This window comes from Rattus norvegicus, chromosome 5 (genome assembly GCF_036323735.1).
Source record: "Rattus norvegicus strain BN/NHsdMcwi chromosome 5, GRCr8, whole genome shotgun sequence".
Lineage (NCBI taxonomy): Eukaryota > Metazoa > Chordata > Mammalia > Rodentia > Muridae > Rattus > Rattus norvegicus.
Window position 1 is genome coordinate 74,274,504 of NC_086023.1, and position 6,488 is coordinate 74,280,991.

Sequence of the window (6,488 nt, forward strand, 5' to 3'; positions counted from 1 at the left end):
GGTTCCTCAGAAAATTGGACATTGAACTGCCTGAGGATCCAGCTATACCTCTCTTGGGCATATACCCAAAAGATGCCCCAACATATAAAAAAGACACGTGCTCCACTATGTTCGTTGCAGCCTTATTTATAATAGCCAGAAGCTGGAAAGAACCCAGATGCCCTTCAACAGAGGAATGGATACAGAAAATGTGGTACATCTACACAATGGAATATTACTCAGCTATCAAAAACAACGACTTTATGAAATTCGTAGGCAAATGGTTGGAACTGGAAAACATCATCCTGAGTGAGCTAACCCAATCACAGAAAGACATACATGGTATGCACTCATTGATAAGTGGCTATTAGCCCAAATGCTTGAATTACCCTAGATACCTAGAACAAATGAAACTCAAGACGGATGATCAAAATGTGAATGCTTCACTCCTTCTTTAAAAGGGGAACAAGAATACCCTTGGCTCGGAAGGGAGAGGCAAAGATTAAAACAGAGACTGAAGGAACACCCATTCAGAGCCTGCCCCACATGTGGCCCATACATATACAGCCACCCAATTAGACAAGATGGATGAAGCAAAGAAGTGCAGGCCGACAGGAGCCGGATATAGATCGCTCCTGAGAGACACAGCCAGAATACAGCAAATACAGAGGTGAATGCCAGCAGCAAACCACTGAACTGAGAATAGGACCCCCGTTGAAGGAATCAGAGAAAGAACTGGAAGATCTTGAAGGGGCTCGAGACCCCATATGTACAACAATGCTAAGCAACCAGAGCTTCCAGGGACTAAGTCACTACCTAAAGACTATACATGGACTGACCCTGGACTCTGACCTCATAGGTAGCAATGAATATCCTAGTAAGAGCACCAGTGGCAGGGGAAGCCCTGGGTCCTGCTAAGACTGAACCCCCAGTGAACTAGACTGGTGGGGGGAGGGCGGCAATGGGGGGAGGGTTGGGAGGGGAACACCCATAAGGAAGGGGAGGGGGGAGGGGGATGTGTGCCCGGATACCGGGAAAGGGAATAACACTCGAAATGTATATAAGAAAAACTCAAGTTAATAAAAAAAAAAAGAAAGAAAAAAAAAGATTACAGAAGAATTACTCATTAAAAGAAGTTTCCTAAAAAAAAAAAAAAAGGTTGAAAAGAGCCTTAGTCATCATCTTGACCCAGAAATGGTCTATCTACATTTCTAGTAGAATACTATTCAGGTATTCAAAATACAACCATCATATATGGAATGGTGTCTAAAATACAATTCTTCATGGGATATAAAGTTGCCCATAAGTAAGACTGATACATAACTCATTGGTATAACTGCATGAATTTGGACAATATATAAGCATATGTGTTTTCTCTCCATACAGAAGACATGGGGAAATATTCAAGCCAAAAGACAATCACCCATCGTGTTCTCTCTGGAAGCAAGATTTTAATATAGGAGGAGGAAAGTTAGAACTCATTCCAAGCTTTGTAGATCTTACAGTAAAAAGGTCTTCACTATTTATGTCACTTTAACGTCAACATTGTTGAATGTTCTAGAAAGTCACCAGCCCAAGTCTTTGCTTCCTTCTCACTGCCCCATCAAGCTTCTAGGATCTCTCCCTGGAGTGGTTCTGACCTTCCCTGTACTTTGGCAGTGCTCTCTTCTCAGCCAGGAATAGCCATCCCTCTCGTTTCTCTAATGAAGTTGAGAAATCTCCTTTCAGCAACCACTGAAAGTCACCCCTGCTCTCTGATGCCACTAGAATGACATAGTTGCTAGCAAAATTGATTTCCCCTAGGCAGTGTTCATACATATCTACTATAAACACACATATTTTCATAGAACTATAGGCAAAGAAGCCACCTCTGTCTGCCCACTGGCAGGAGCTTCTTCGAGGCAGTCTCAATCTGCATTCTGTTCCTCACTGGCACTGCCTTAGCACCTGGCACAGTGCCTGAGATACAATGTGTACTTACACAAATGCAAAAGCTGGTGCCTCTGAGATGTTTTCTCGTAACCCACACACTCCTCACTGGTACATCTCAAGAACAATCTTGTTCTGGATATTTGCAATAAACTGCTATCTTTGCTTCTTAGTCAAAAGACGAATGTCCACCTGCATCTCGTAACAAAACCCCAGTTTGATGTCATGGCTTGTTCTAGGCCAGTGGCTCTCAACCTTCCTAATGCTGTGACCCTTTAATATAGCTCCTCATGTCATGGTGATCCCCAACCACAAAATTATTTCTGTTGCTACTGTAATAACTGTAAGTTCTGTTATAACAGTAAGTTTGCTACTGTTATGAATTATAACGTAACTATCAGATATGAAGGATGTCTGATATGAGACCCCTGTGAAGGGGTCATTCAACACCTCCCTCCCCAAAGGGGTTATGACCCATAGATTGAGAACTGCTGTTCTAGGCTAACCAGGGGCAACATTTTTGATTGAATTAAGGAATTAAAAGCAAAATAAAAGGGGGTTTTTTGTGAAAGAAAAAATTTATATAGAGGATCCCAGGCAGCCTCTCAGGCTTCTTGGATCAAGCTGACAGAAAACGAAGAGGAGCCATCTGTTAAGTCTGTACGCAGAAACTGTCTTTCCAGGTCAACATTCAGTAACTGGCCCCGCTCGAAAGACTTCTCTGTTCTGCATTGTACTTCACCTCTGAGAGCCTCATGTTCATCAGTTTTTGGAAAATAGATCCCAGGATTCTCTCTGACAAGAATGAGTGAGGCTATAAGAAACCTAGTTACCATGCAACAGAAAGCAGTCCATACAATGTAGTCTGCCTAATTTTCTTAGCTCTCCAAGAGAGAGGACTATTAAGTCTGCCCTACGAAGAGGAGTACTGCACACCAGAGAGGTTCAGTGACTAATTTGCTTGAGGTAGCACAACTATTAAGTGACAGAGTCCATGTTAAAATCTGACAGCCTTGTGGTCTCAACATAACATACACATGCATGCATATGTGCACATGGAGACATACATACACGTACCCACACACATACATACACATGCATGTAGGCACTCAGGCAGACATACATCCAGTTTCAAATCAATAACCTTTCATAGTCAGGAGGGATTTATTTTTGTTACCAGCAGCCACAGATCTTTCTCCATCTTGTATCAACTATTGATCCAAATGTTTATTCATTAACATTCGATAAATATCCCTAATGTATCAGATATCAGAGCAAGCACTTGGAATGAATCTTAAGAGATAAATATATCCTCTGAGATCCCAAGCCAAACTCACTGATACCTTGTGACAAGAACCCATCAAAAAGTAGGGCTATTTTATATTAGAGCAATTTTCTATAAAGAGAATAACTGCTATGGCTACATGAATATTAATAACAGCCAGCATTAATGAGCATTGGCTTATTCTAGATCCCCTTCAAAGAATTTCCCATATACTAATCCACTTAACTCACTTAACTTCCATAAAACTGGAAGTGTGGCAAATACCATTGCTATTGTGTTATAAATAAGAAAACTAGGGTGCAGAGAACTGAATTACTCAATGTCAGGCTACTAAGAAGTGGCAAAATCAAGATGCCAGCCTAGACAACATGAATGGAGCTGCCCCAAACTTTCTCAAGCAAGGTTTTCTCTAAATAAATATCTTATTTCCTCTAGGACAAAACTGAACCACAAAGCAATGTGTTCACAACTACCAACATATCCTTCCCAGAGTGGCCATGTGAATCTGCTCTCCTTGTCTACCATGGGGAAATATTCCTAATACATCATTAAGTCATCTCTTAAAGCAACATACAAACTGTAACTGTAACATTCCTCAACTGTGAACCAAATCTATGCATATGAACTGTATCTTCAATATTCCTCTATTCTGTACCATATCTAGGAATGTAGGGAGAAATTTCAGGACAGTGCTTTCCAGTGCTAATGGAGTAAGGATGCAGATCAGCAAGAGGGCAGTTGCCCAGAATGTTCTAGGACCGTGGTTTGATGCCCATCATTTATGTATATGTTAATATTAATACTAACTAACTTGCAGATTTGACAGCATTCCAGTTGAAAGTAGAAGTGAACTCCAGGGGTCTCTGCACATGGTCCTGTAAGTCATAATCTAGAGTAGCCTCATAGAAAGTGTGTGTGTGTGTGTGTGTGTGTGTGTGTGTGTGTGTGTGTGTGTGTATCTGTGGCCAAAGATGGCAGTTCACAACATTAATCACACCACTATGAAGGCCTGGTCTACACAAGAACTTCTGAGACAGCCAAATCTACATAGTGAGATCCTATCTCTAAAAAAAATTATTTATACATATATAAATGCATATATGCATCTGTAACTTTTATAAGTGTACATATTTACAATAACCTGGCAGGTTGCAAATAATTTTTACTTTTCCCCTTCGTTTTCTATTTCACAGTATTTTGTATGACTTTAAGAATATGAATATATATAATTTTTAAAGGAAAAGATTATCGAGATACCTAATCAAAATATTTATTCTAGCCTAAAAGGTTGGGATATGGAAATAATTAGTCATAAGCCCAGCATCTCAGAGGAGAAAGTAAAATAGCCTGGCCTGAAGAAATGAACAACTGTAGGTAAATTCACCTATGGAACACTATTCCTTTCTTTGAGCCTCCTCTTTAGTGCTTGTATGTAGGGTTATATCAAAGGCTGCCATACCCTTTTTATTCTCCATATTTCTGTTGGGATCTATCTAGACTTTTCTGCCTAGATGGTAAGCTCTGTCTCATTTCTCTGAGGCAAGAACATAATAGATGTTTGGTATGTAAAATTAATGGGCATCCCATGAAAAATGCAGTTTACATAGTGACCATAGCTAAAACATGAGCCAGCCTTAATACCAATAAAGGGGAGATTCAAGATGTAATGAATGGTTTTGCACAACATGAGCAATGCCTAATTACACACTGCACTGGAATGCAGCACTCCCCCGAAGCACAAGGAGCCTCCATAACCTTAAAGAACTATCTGGGAGTTATACTCGGTGTGAGTCTTTCTTATTTTTGAGCAGAAACTCAAGTCACAAGAAATAATATTTTTCTCCAACTATCTGTATCAAAAAAATTAACTAATCCACATGGTATTTTCAAATGAGAAAAGTCCTACTTCGAGACTATCCCTGTGTCAGATGTTTACAGGAGATACATTGTATCTGTGTGTATGTGTGTGTGTGTGTGTGTGTGTGTGTGTGTCTGTCTGTCTGTCTGTCTGTCTGTCTGTCTGTGGCACTGGAATTGAACCAAGAGTCTTATTCATGATTGGCAAGTATTGCATAAGTAGACTCCATCTCTAGCCCCTAATGTCTCTCTTAATCTTCATCAACTTTCTGCAAACGGTGTATCAGGAATCTTCACGCAGAAAGAGGGAGAAACCAACAGTACAGTCATTTGTCCCAATTCACTTGCCTTGTAAAGAAACATACTAGGCTCTGAACTGGGGTTTCTGAAGTCAAATCTCACAGCCTAGATGTATGTCAGCTAAGTTCTATTCGGTGACAATACTAGAATCAATGTAATGAAAAGCTCAGGTGGCAGGCTGCACAAGCAATATCCGTTTGGGATGATTTAGGATGAAACAACATCTAATTAGCAGCTCCTGAGGATGTTCAACCTGTCTCCATGAAAGTGTGAGTTGAGGAGAGTGAAGCTAATTGTCTCACACAGGCCAGAATAGGTATGGGTTTGTAAGGAGGGAAAGGGATGTTTTAAAGATTTATTATGAGGACGTGTGTATTTGTGTGCACATTTATGAGTGTGTGTGTGTGTGTGTGTGTGTGTGTGTGTGTGTATGTGTGTGTGTGTGTGCTGGAGTCCATTTGGCCAGAAGATGGCATTAGACACCCTGCTACTGGAGTTATAGGCAGTTTTGAGCTGTTCAATATGGGTGCTAGGAACTGTACAAGGACTACAAGTGCTTTTAATCAGTGAGCAAGTCCAGCCTCCATGGTAGATGCTTTCTATGAGGCTACTCTAGAATATGACTTACAGAGCCATGTGCAGGAATCTCCGAGGTTTACTTCCACTTTTAACTGGAGTGCTGGCTGTCAAATCTGCACGTTGTTCAACAATATTAATACTAAGAATAAAATCTCTGACTCTAGGACCAGAATCTTAGACTTTGCTTAGTGCCTCAGGACAAATTATCAAACATCGTTTCTGTGCCTTGGTTTCCCCCACCTTTTATTGGAAAAAAAGGGGGCAGAGACATGGCTAAGCAGTTAAGAGTATGCACTAGACTTGCAGAGGATTCATGTCTAGCTCCAAGAACCTACATGGGACTGTTCACAATTTCCTATAACTCCAGCTCTAGAAAAGCCAATGCCCTCTTCTAGTCTCTGTGTGTTCACGCACACACAGATAGACACTACACACACATACATACATACATATACCACACACAAACCAAACACACACACTACACCATATATACGCACACCACACTATAAACACCACACCACACCTACACACTCACACATACCACACACACATACACACC